We start from the raw sequence: 13,597 nt of genomic DNA on the forward strand, positions 1-13,597 counted from the left end.
TCTTTTTCTTTCTTTCTTTTTTTCTTTCTTTCTTTCTTTCTTTCTTTCTTTCTTTCTTTCTTTCTTTCTTTCTTTCTCTTTCTTTCTTTCTTTCTCTTCTCTTCTTTCTCTCTCTCTCTCTTTCTTCTTTCTTTCTCTCTCTCTTCTTTCTTTCTCTCTTTCTTTCTTTCTTTCTGTTTTCTCTCTTTCTTTCTTTCTTTCTTTCTTTCTTTCTTTCTTTTCTCTCTCTCTCTCTCTTTCTTTCTTTCTTTTTTTCTCTTTCTTTCTTTCTTTTTCTTTCTTTCTTTCTTTCTTTCTTTCTTTCTTTCTTTCTTTCTTTCTTTTTTGTTTTTGTATTTTGTGCCACACCCAGCAGCGCTCGGGGTTTACTCCTGGATCTGTGCTCAGAAATAGTTCCTGGCAGGCACAGGGGACCATATGAGATGCTGGGATTCCAACTACCGTTGGTCCTGGGTCAGCTGCTTGCAAGGCAAATGCCCTATCTCTGTGCTATCTCTCTGGACCGATTTATTATTTTCTTTTGGAACCCAAAAATATTATTTTAGGACCAGAATGATAGGATAACACATAGGGTACTTGTCTTGCACGCAAATGGCATGGTACTATCCTGGCATCCCATATAATCCTCTGAGCCCTTTAGGAGTGATCCCTGAGTGCAGAGTCAGGAATAAGTTCTGAACACAGCTGGGTATGGCCTCAAAACAAAATGAAACAAATATAAGTTTTAAAAACATTTTGTTGTTGTTTGTTTTTGTTTGTTTGTTTGTTTTGTTTTGTTTTGGGGGTCACACCCAGCAGCGCTCAGGGGTTCCTCCTGGCTCTACACTCAGAAATCACTCCTGGCAGACTCGGGGGACCATATGGAATGCCGGGATTCGAACCACAGTCCTTCTGCATGCAAGGCAAATGCCTTGCCCCCATGCTATCTCTCTGGCCCCTTAAAAATATTTTTTAGAGGGCCGGGCGGTGGCACTGGAGGTAAGGTGCCTGCCTTGCCTGCGCTAGCCTAGGACGGACTGCGGTTCGATCCCCCGGTGTCCCATATGGTCCCCCAAGAAGCCAGGAGCAACTTCTGAGCGCATAGCCAGGAGTAACCCCTGAGCGGCACAGGGTGTGGCCCAAAAACCAAAAAAATATATATATATTTTTTAGTGTGTTCTGGAGCCACACTTAGAAAAATGCTCTAGGCTGCTCCCAAAGCTTGTGTCACATGGTGCCAGGGATCAAACCTGAGCCTCCCTCCAAGAAATACTTTTAGGAACAAGTAGCTTGTTACTCATCTTGTTAATTCCTTTTTTTTGTTTGTTTGTGTTTGTTTGTTTGTTTGGGGGCCACTCATGCTGTGCTCAGGGGTTACTCCTGGCTCTGTGCTCTGAGGTTATTACCTGGTGGTGCTTGTAGGACCCATATGAGATGCCAGAGATTGAACCCAAGTTGGCTACATGCAAGGCAAATATTGTCTATTGCTCTGAACCCCTTGTTAATTCCATTTTTAAAAATAGACTTTTAGGGCCAAGAAGGTGCTCAGTAGTTTAGAATAATATTTCTCCCTTGATCTATGGAGGCACCCCTTCCCACACCCTGTCCTACCTGTTGGCCCTCTAGCCATATACCCTGGGACTTCATTTATACAATTTCACATGTGGTCCCTTTGGAATATTCTGGGAACCCACAGAGGATCATATGTTCCTGGTTGAGAACTGCTGGTATAGAGCCATTTATGTGTGCAATACCCTGAAATTAATTGCCTGGCACAGCCAAAAAAAGAAAGAAAAAGAAAAACCCACAAGTGGTAAAAATAGACTTGAATTTTTTTTGAGGGGGGAAGCATATCCAATAGTACTCAAGGCTTACTTCTGGCTCTATTCTTAGGGATCACTCCTGACCTGGCTTTGGGCCTTTGGGCCCTTATAGTATGCTGGGATTCAAACCTGAGTTAGCCTCTTGCAAGGCAAGTGCTCCACCCACTGTTCTACCATTGCAGTCTCCCAAAATATACATTTTATTTGAGAACTTGGTGACTAGGAATTTCTCAATTTCTCTCACTGTTCGAGAACTTGTAGGAAATTTTGCTTTGTTATATTAAATAGTATTTATAATTCCCTCTCCCTTCTCCCTTCAGCATCATTTTGTCATCCTTGCAGTGACATGGGTCTCTCTCTCTCTCTCTCTCTCTCTCTCTCTCTCTCTCTCTCTCTCTCTCTCTCTCTCTCACACACACACACACACACACACACACACACACACCCTATTGAAGTGCCTACAGCAGTTTCAGCTCTGATGTTACTGGGATTGTATGTTAGTTTCAGTGCTTGCACACTCAGCTGTGATATCTACCAAGGTTTACATCCTTCTAGTTGTAGTGTTTGCACATGTGCTCACTGGAGGTGACCCAACCACTGCAAGAGTGAATCCAGAGCATATAGCCATGAGTAAACCCTGAGCACAGCCAGGTGCTTGGAGGACCATAAGTGGAATTGAGGATTTAACCAGGCTTGACTTAACCCTTACAAGTGCCTTAACCCTTGTACTATGTCTTTAATCCCTAGATGCATAATTTAAGTAAATATAAATATGACATGTATAGTTGTGATGTTCCCACTATAGATATACTCACAGCATTGAATTGTTATAGCTCAATAAAGCAGTTAATAAAAATACCTAGAAACAAAGTTCTATGTTTTGTTTTGTGATCACTATTAGTGGTGCTCAGATTCTATTCCTAGCCCTGTTCTGAGAGCTACTCCTAATAATCAGTGCTCAGGGGACAAGTGCCAGGGACCAAACCAGGTCAATGCTCTTGCATGCAAAGCATACGTTTCAACTTTTTTATGTTACTCCCCAACTTCAAGAAGCCTACTTTCTGAACTGAATATTATTTATAAACTACCCCACTCTTTGACTTTTTAATTTTCTTTTTAAAATTGAAATAGATGAGGGCTGGAGTGATAGAACAGTAGGTAGGATTTTTGTCTTACACACAATGGACTCAGGTTTGATCCCCGACATCCCAAATAGACTTCAGAGCCTTCCAGGAGTAAGTTCTGAATGCAGAGCCAAGAGTAATCCCTGAGCACCACCAGGTGTAGCCCCCCAAAAAACAAAAAACATTGAAATAGATTATATTAATTTTGGGTATATAATGTAATATATTACATATATTCAAATTGCCTCTAATTTAGGGTGCTTAGAATTCTCAATGGTGTGAAAGCAATGTGCCTTACATAGAAACAGAACTTTGCATTTTGAATTTTAACTTGGTATGGGCTAGGGATATGGACCATGTTATTCTCATTCAAGATGCTGAACAAGATCAAATTGTTCTGAGTTAAAACTCCCTGTCAGTCTCATGAACACTGGACCAGCCATGATGAACAGCTATATAGGGTACTGTACTGTATTACTCGTAACCTTTTGATACTGTTTTCTGGCGTCATACTCTGGTGTGAAAATGCTGGTGTCAAAACGCTCATCTGTGTTTCCTACTTCTGACATATTTAACAATTTATTATAGATTAGACTGCTTTACATGGCTTTGCTGAACCATAAATGTACTGAACACATTTAAGGGAAGATGAGATTAAGCTGTGATGCTTGTAATTTAGGTATATTTAATGCTTTTTTTTTTTTGGCTTTTGGGCCACACCCAGCGATGCTCAGGGGTTATTCCTGGCTGTCTGCTCAGAACTAGCTCCTGGCAAGGCATGGGGGAACCATATGGGACACCGGGATTCGAACCAACCAACTTTGGTCCTGGATCGGCTGCTTGCAAGGCAAACGCCGCTGTGCTATCTCTCCGGGCCCTATTTAATGCATTTTTACTTCTTATATATTAAGCTTACAGTGGGTTTAGTGGAACATAACAACATAGTATCAAGAAAGATTTATGTTGCAAAATAATCAATAGTCTAGTCAATATCTACCACTATGAATAAGTTAAAATTATTCTCTTGTAATCAGAATTTCCAAGATCCATTCTTTTAGCATCTTTCACATACACCAAACAGTAATATTAGTTATATTCATCATGCTATATTTTACATCCACAGGACTGATTTATAACTAACAGCTTGTGTTTTTTGACAGCTTCATTAATTTTGCCTTCCTACTCCATACTCCAGCCTCTAGTTTCCATCAGTCTGTGAGTTCTACTTATTTTTGTTTTAGGTTCCACATATAAGTGTACAGCTGTTGACTTTCTTTTTTGTTTGTTTGTTTGTTTGTTTTGGGGTCACACCCAGCAGTGCTCAGGGGTTACTCCTGGCTCTCCACTCAGAAATCGCTCCTGCAAGGCTTGGGGGACTATATGGAATGCCAGAGTTTGAACCACCATCCTTCTGCATGCAAGGCAAACGTCTTACCTCCATACTATCTCTCTGGCCCAGCTGTTGACTTTCTTGCCTGACATTACACTTAACATAATTTCCTCAGCATTCAGCCATATTTAGCAAATAGCAATTTCTTTTTGGTGACTAAATAATGTTCATATATATAATATATGCAGTATGTTTTAGTTATTAGTTCATTAGTGGACATGGGTTGTCTCATCTATCAAATATCATAGTCTTATGTGATTCCTCTTCTTTTTGCCTTGCTACCAGTACAACTGTCCTCATTTGTAAGATCTCCATTCTCTTGAATGCATTATGTATAACATGTCTGTAAATACCTTATCCTTTCTTTGCAGTCTCTCTATAGCCAATCGTTGTTCATCTAAAGAGCATGCTTTCACTCTCACAACTCTACTTTCCTGCATCTTTATCCTTCTCTGACCCTACCCAAATAATTAAAACTTCATTCCATATGCCATCTACCTTCCATAATAGTATTATATTTGACTCTAATTTTTGTCTATTGACTTTGAACAGTTCCTTCCCACATTGATGTAGGGTTAAATAGGTTTTGATGAATGTACATTAGCAACTGTGATTCATACCTTGGAGGCAGCTGACCTTGTTTCAATCTCTTGTTCCACATATGTTCCCCTGAGCGCTGCTGAGTGTGACTCTGGAACATAGAACCCAGAGTCATGCCTGAACATCACTGGGTGGGCCCAACTTTCCACCTCATCAAAGTCTGGTTTGTCGTACCCCCCCCCCCATTTTTTGGTTTTTGAGCCACACCCAGTGACCCTCAGGGTTACTCCTGGCTATGCGCTCAGAAATCCCTCGTGGCTTGGGGGACCATATGGGACACGAACCGCAGTCCATCATAGGTCAGCCACATGCAAGGCAAACGTCCTACCGCTCTGCCACTGCTCTGGTCCTCCATTATTAAAATATTTTAAATGTGATGGTTTCCCATGTCCAACACCACACCCATCACCTATGTACATCCAGTCTTCCTCTTAGGATTCCAGCCTTTCCCTTTCAAATCCTTTTCCCCTGAATTACCACCAACTCAGTTGTTTTGGGTTTTTCTTTAAGGGTGTTACACCCAGCAATGCTCATGCTCTTCACTCGGGAATGACTTCTGACAGTGCTTAGGGATCACATAGGATGCCAAGGAGTGAACTTGGTTGAAAGCATGCAAGACAAACAGACAAACAACGTACCCACTGTACTATCTCTCCAGCTCCCAACTCAGTTGTTTGGATCAATTTTCTTGTGTTGCTTTTGGCCATTTGTTGCTATTTTGCTGTGTATTGTTAAGACCCATAGATGAGAAAACATTCTGTGTCTATTTATTTTCTTTTGACTGACTTCAATCACTTTTCAGTCCTCTGCTTCCAATATTGTTGTGGCAAATTGCAGGGTTTTGTTAATTTTTTAGAGCTATTTTGGGTATATATACCACAACTTCTTAATCCATTCATATGTAGCTGAGCATTTGGGTTGTTTCCATATATTAACTATTGTACTAAATGTCACAATGATCATAGTTGTGCATATATCCTGTTGAACTAATATTTTTCACAAAGGAAGTTTTGATCAAAAGAAGTAATAGTCATTATAAAAGTACAATAGTATAATTATCAGTCTTATTGTTTGTCTGTTTGTTTGTTTTGGAGCCACATCCAGTTACTCCTGGGCTGGGATGAGGAATGACTCCTGGTGGGCTGTGTGGGGGGCATATGGGATGCTGAGATCAAATCTGCATTGGCTCTGTGCAAGGCAAACACCCTATTGACTGTGCTATTTCTCTGGCCTCCTATTGGTTCTTTTCTTTTCTTTACTTTTCTCCTTTTCTTTTTTTTCTTTTGGTTTTTGGGTCACACCTGACAGCACTCAGGGGTTACTCCTGGCTCTATGCTCAGAAATCGCTCCTGGAAAGCTTGGGGGACCATATGGGATGCCGAGATTCGAACCACCGTCCTTCTGCATGCAAGGCAAATGCCCTTCCTCCATACTATCTCTCCAGCCCTACTTTTCTTTTTTTTTGGGGGGGGGGGAGGCTACATCCGACAATGCTCAGGGGTTACTTCTGACTCTGCTCTCAGGAATTACTCCTGGACTATTCAGGGAAACTTATGGGATTCAACCCAGGTCAGATTTCAAGTAAGCAAATGTCCTATCTGTTGTACTATTTCTCAGGGTTTTGGTTTGGCTTTTGGCTTTTGGGTCACACCTGGCAGTGATTAGGACTTACTCTTGGTTCTTTGCTCAGAGATCACTCCTGGCAGTGCTCAGCAGACCATATAGGGTGCTGTGCCCGCTGAATGCAAGGCAAATGATTTATTCAATGTATTATAGCTCTGGCCCTCCAACTCCACTTTTATTGTTTATTAGTATCATCACCAATAACAACACATATACAGGGTTCAGCTACTTTTCCCCCTTTATTATATATACCCTTTGTTAGTGTTTTAAGGTGAAAATTGGAACCCATTTTTCTTATCATGTAAGAGTACAAATGGTAGAACTTACCTTCACTTCAGCATTTCTCAAGTAGAAAAATCTAGAACTAATACCTAGTATAGTACTGGTTGATATATATATATATATATATATATATGTTTAGTATCATGTAGTAATTTGTTACAATGCGGTGGGAGGTAGTATTTTGACATCAGAGAAGTTTTTAGTCTTTTTAGTTTCCTTTCTTTCATATTTACTCTAATTAGTTGGAACTTTATTTCAAGGCTGCCTTGTTGCATGACTCCAGGGAATATCTCGCAGACTGCATAGGGAGCTAAGTAATAACTTGGTTTAGAAACCATAACATGACTTCAATAAGCATGACACAAACAAAAGTAGGATTCCTACTTTGACAGTATAGAAAATGAATGAAGATAATTTTCAAATAATACATCTACTCCAGTTATTTATTTATTAGTAGTAGGTATTTTCAGATCTTGGAGAAAAATGTTGACTCTATCTTTATGAATCTTAAAGTCTAAGGAGATTATGTAATGTGATTCACACATTAATCTGTGTGGTTTGTGCTCAGTGATACCTGCAAGTTATACTATAAAAAGTTCATACGGCGGCTGGAGTGATAGCACAATGATAGGGCATTTGCTTTGAACGTGGCCTCCCCAGGACAGACCTGAATTCTATTCCCGGCATCCCATATGGTCCCCTGAGCCTGCCAGCAGTGATTTCTGAGCCCAGAGCCAGGAGTAACCTCTGAGTGCTGTCGGGTGTGGCCCCAAACCCCCCCCCTCCAAGAAAAGTTTGTATGTGGTCGATTCAAATCACAAAGCCTTCAGAGACATTGTACATATTATTTAAGCTGTGATCAGAATAAGTATTACATACTTCTTTTCCTGTGCTCTTTAAATCTGCATTGCAAATACCATGGATTATTCTCATAAATGGCATGGAGATTCTCTAAACTAGAATCTCTGCTATCGTATTTATTATAAGAAGATATCTACTTACAGTCTAAAGAATTATTCATTTAAAATTATTTTCTGATGCTAAAATAACAAGTGTATGTATGTGCTGGAGATAGAACCCAAGTTTGAGACATTTGAGACATGTGCTCTTATCACTGACATAGATAATGAAGTAACTGAGAAACCCTGAGCCATCTCCCAGCTCTTATAATAACTGGTTTAATCTTTTTTCTAGAAGACTCCAGCTTTCTCCAAAAATTAGTAATAATGCTGTTTTGTTTTCCTTTTTTTTTAAATTTTTTTATTTTTTTGTTTTTTTGGGCCACACCCATTTGATGATGCTCAGGGGTTACTCCTGGCTAAGCACTCAGAAATTGCCCCTGGCAATTTCCCAAATATGGGACACCGAGGGATCGAACTGCTGTCCTTCCTTGGCTAGCGCTTGCAAGGCAGACACCTTACCTCCAGTGCCACCTTGCCGGCCCCATGTTTTCTTATCATTCATATATTTACTGGAAGAGTTTTACTATTTACAACTAAAAACTTCACTTTAAATTGTTTTCAAGATCTTTTTTTTTGGCCAGAGCAGTGGCACAAGTGGTGGGGCATTTGCCTTGCATGCACTAACCTAGGATGAACCCTCCCCCCAAAGATCTTTATTTTTACATCCACAACTTGACTGATTGGTGCAAGATTTTGATCAATTTTCTTCACTAACTTTGATAACGGGGGAGGAGTGTTTGGGCCACACCCGGTGGCACTCAGGGGTTACTCCTGGTTCTGCACTTAGAAATTGCTCTTGGCAGGCTTGGGAGGCCATAAGGGATACCAGGGACCTAACCTGGGTTGACCTGGGTCACCAGGTGCAAGGCAAAAGTCCTACCACTAGGCTATCACTCCAGCCCCTAACTATGAAAACTTTTTTTCTTATTTTTGGGCCACACCCAATGACACTCAGGGATTTCTCTTGTCTATGTGCTCAGAAATCGCTCTTGCTTGGGGGACCATATGCCACCATATGGGTTGACTGGTGAGCCTTTTTGGAAAATAACTATCATTTTGGGGGACTCTGGTTGTGATAGTGGCACAGCCAGCAATGAACTCTATGAGGACTAGAACCAAATCTTACAACCTCTCCTCTTCTAAGATTCCATTTTTCTAGAACACAGGCATAACAAGACAGGGGTACTGGCAAGCTCTGGTGCCCAATAGGACTTACAACAAGTAGACCCATCCCTTCTTTTAGCATCTTGGCATGCTAAAAGTCTCTCCACGACTCCTAATATTCTGTCATTTAGTTCTGTCTGAAAGTTGCTTAAAGTGACAAAAGGAAAGCAACTAATTTACAGCCCTATTCTTTTAATCTTGGTCAACCAGATTTTCAAACATCAGTTTATTTCACTTTATAATATATTAGACAAAACAATGGTACTGGAGTCAGCTCCAAGCAACTCACTCTCAGGGGTTCTGCTGACATTTATAAACTGATGAAGATACAGTCCAAAGGGCTTGTCTCACATGTAGGTAGCCCTGGTTTAATTTCCCCATATCAAATATGATCCTCTGGAGTGATCATACCAGCACATAGTCAAAAGTCATGAGTACTGCTGATTGTGGCCCAACTCCCCACTATTATATATAATTAGGTCGATTAAGCTACAATGACCTTTAAAGAAAAACAACCTGTCTCTCACTTTATTTTTTTTATGCTCTCCAATTGTGTCAAGTAGCATTGATGGGTTCTCTTTTTATTTTTTAATAATTTCTTTATTTAAGCACCATGGTTACAAGCATGTTTGTAATTGGGTTTCAGCCATAAAACACACTTTAAATTAAAAAAAAAAACTAGATGGTAGGACTATTGCTCAATGGTAGAACATATGATTTACATGTAGGAGATCTTGGGTTCAATTCTTGGCACCATTCCTGAAAAATAACAAGTTAAAAAAATTATCAAAGTTATGGGACCAGAGTGGTGGCACAAGCGATAAGGCAGACGTCTGTCTTGCGCAAGCTAGCCTAGAACAGACCATGGTTTGATCCCATGGCCCTGCTGTGCCTTTGTTCACTCTGAGGACTTCAAGGGAAACTTCTCCTGCGCCTGTCTGCCTGTGTTTCTGAATCCCTGAAGGTCTCCTCAGAGGCCTAGGGAGTGCATCCCCAAAAAATGCATTTTGAAGCTGTTAAGGTTTATTATGGGTATTTTGTGGTGTTTAAAACTATTATAATCATAACTTAAGCTGCCACTGGTCACACATCACCATATCATAGATATATATTAATGAAATATTTTATTATATTTATTATTTATATATCTTTATATATAAATAAACATATATAATATATAAACAGTATATGTGAATAAATATAAATATAATATATGAATATATTATATTTATTATTAATTATAGTTATATATTCATTATATATGTTTGAAATATAGTGAGATTTATTTACCAAAATGTGACAGAGATATAAAATGATCACATGCTTTTGAAAAACTGAATGCTAAAAGATACACTTTAAGACAGAGTTGCCACAAAACTTCAGTTTGGAAAAATTGCAAAACACAGTAAAATGAAAAAAAAAATTAGTTAAGCCTATGTTAATATAGGATAAAATAAGCTTAGATCTATTATTATTATTATTATTATTTTTTGGTTTTGGGGCCACACCCGGTAATGCTCAGGGGTTACTCCTGGCTATGTGCTCAGAAGTTGCTCCTGGCTTGGGGGACCATATGGGACACCGGGGGATCGAACCTCGGTCCGTCCAAGGCTAGCGCAGGCAAGGCAGGCACCTTACCTTTAGCGCCACCCCCCGGCCCCCGAAGATCTATTATTAAAATGTATTAAAAGTTCATCTTAATAAAAGGGTCAACCTTTCAGGAAGAAATAATAATTGCAAACCTATGTATCTGAGGGGCTGGAGTGATAGCATAGCAGGTAGGGTGTTTGCCTTGCATTCGTCTGACCCAGCTTTGATCACCAGCAAGCCATATGTGTTCCCCAAGCACCACAAGAAATGATCCCTGAGTGAAGAGCCAGGAATGACCCCTGAGCACCACTATGTGAGACCCAAAAACAAAATTCTATGTAGCCGAAAAAAATTGTAAAAGTATATTACATAAAGGAAAAGCTTATTTAAACAAAGGAAGAAATATCCAGTTACAATAGTGGTTGGAAAATTTATGTACTCCACTTTCAATAAATTGCGTAGAGGGCCACAGAAATAGTACAGGATATAAGGTATTAGCCTTCCATGTGTGACCCCAGTGTGATCTTTAGTACTTCATATGAGAATACTGGGGATCATTCCTCATTTTGACCCCTCCTCCGCATCACACACACACACACACACACACACACACACACACACACACACACACACACACACACAAAGAGTAATCAATAAAATCGAAGGCCAATAAGTAAAAGAAAAACTTGAGCAATAATATAAAATAGCTATATTTAATATATGTATATGGAGCGCTCATCCAACAAAATATAGCCTTCAAGTGAACAAAGTAGGTTATTTAAGATAGACGTGATACTAAACCATAAACAAATTTCATGACATTTAAGAGGATAGAAACAATGCAAATATAAGCTCCAATAAAAATGGAATTGAATGAGATCAGTAATAAACTTTAAGAAAACTCACAAGTATGTTAAATTAATTCACATTCCAAATACCCAAAGGTCCAAGAAAAACAAACAAAAAATTGGAAGAAACTTTGAGATGATTGAAAATAAAAGTACAACATATCAAAATGTATGGGAGGCAGCTTAAAACTGCTTAGATCCATGAATAGCTAAAGCAATGCTTGGCGCAAAAAAAAACAAAAACAAAAACAAAAAAAAGTGGGGGAATCACTTTCCCCAACTTGAAACTGTACTATAAAGCAGTAGTCATTAAAACATCATGGTTAAAAACAAAACAAAACAAAAATAAATAAATAAATAAATAAATAAATAAATAAATAAATAAATAAAAACAGCATGGTTTTGGAACAAAGTCAGACTCTCAAACAAGTTCGACACAAAGAGCCAAAATTTTAAAGAGTCAGAGAGCCACACCACGCAGTGTGTCTGCCAAAACAGACAAACACTCACACAAAAGTATATAATTTAAACAATAATCTATTAAACACAGGTTGCATTTTGCCATTTTGAGTGAGGGTCAAAATCCTGCGGTGATGGTGAGGGTGTGCTGAGTCCTCCACACTCAGAACTAATGGCAAGATGTGACCCAACATGTGACACACGGTTCCCCCGCTTGCTGGCCCGTGCAGTTGTTTCCGAGGGATGGGAGACGGGACTCCGCACCTGGAGATCTTTCCTCAGAGGTCCCTCTTCAGAAGTAGCAGAACAAAATCCAAACTTGGCAAAAAGCCACAGTATACAAAATCATGATAAGAGGCAAAGAGCTGCATTCATTTTGGCCGGGAGCCGCATACTGCTGGAGAGCCGCCTGTTCGCCACCCCTGGAATAGTGTCACACCATAACAAAAGGAATTTCAAGACTTCTAGAAGTGTCCCATCAGAATACCCACTAAGAGGTCTTTCTCTTAATGTGGGTGGCTGATTAGAAATTCCTGAGAAATATATCATCAGCAGGCCCACCGAGATGTCTCCCCCTTAGGGTGGATGGCTGATCAGAATTCCTGAGAAATATCTCACTAAAAAGCCCACTGAGATGTTTTCCCTCAGTGAGGTGGGCTGATGAGATTCATGTTATGGTACTGACATTCTGCTTTCTTTATAACAGACACTAAATTGGCCTACAGATAGTTCTCTCTTCTACTGTATTTTTGTGCGTATATAGTAAAACCTTTTACTTCCTAACATAAGAATTGTTTCAGGCAAATATATCCTTGATTAAATTTATCTTTACCTGGAAAACTCAGCCCCCAAAACAATTTCTTTCCTCTTTGTCTTTTTTTTTTTCCTTTGGTTTTTGGGTCACACCTGGCGGTGCTTAGGGTGTTCAGGGACCACTTCTGGCTCTGCGCTCAGAAATAGCTCCTAGCAGGCACTGGATATGGGATGCGGGGATTCAAACCATCAATCCTGAATCAGCTGTGTTCAAGGCAAATACCCTACCACTGTGCTATCTCTCCAGGCCCACTCTTTGTCTTTGATATATCATAGCAGTTTGTAACAGAAAGGACTGCTTTGCCTTAGAGACTTCCCCTACACACTTTGAATACTTGGTAACTAATTTACACTCCAAAACGGTTTGGCCAGGATAGCATTGGGTTATTGAACTTTACCAGGTATATATTCTGCATCCCTTTCACATAAGTTTATCTCTTTTATTGCCCTTTCCAAAAACCAGACCTTAGGAAGTTAGTTATTTGTAATAAGTCCCTAGATATAAAAACCTATTCCCTCAGGAAAAGGAAACTTGATAGGGAAACTATCCTTTAATTTACATCAGTATGATACCTAGGGCCTGGCCAGAGAGGAACTACTTTGAGATGTTAAAACTTACCTTCCTTTTATCCTCTGGGCTCCTAACTAAAATGTATCTAATTGACCAATTTTCCCAACACTATTTGTTGAAGAGGCTTTCCTTGCTCACCAGTCACAGATATGAAAAGAATGCTTACATTTTGTTTCTTTGCAAAGTACAACATATCTCTTGTTAATAGAAACTTATCTGTGTACACTGTTGATCTTCAAAACAATTCACATGGCTCTAGGTGGTTTACAGACCTTTGAATATATATTTGGTATCAAGGATAGAAATGTCATCAGGGGGCTGGAGCAATAGTACAGCTGCTAGGATGCATTCCTTGAAAACAATCAAATC

Source organism: Suncus etruscus, chromosome 3 (assembly GCF_024139225.1).
Source record: "Suncus etruscus isolate mSunEtr1 chromosome 3, mSunEtr1.pri.cur, whole genome shotgun sequence".
NCBI lineage: Eukaryota > Metazoa > Chordata > Mammalia > Eulipotyphla > Soricidae > Suncus > Suncus etruscus.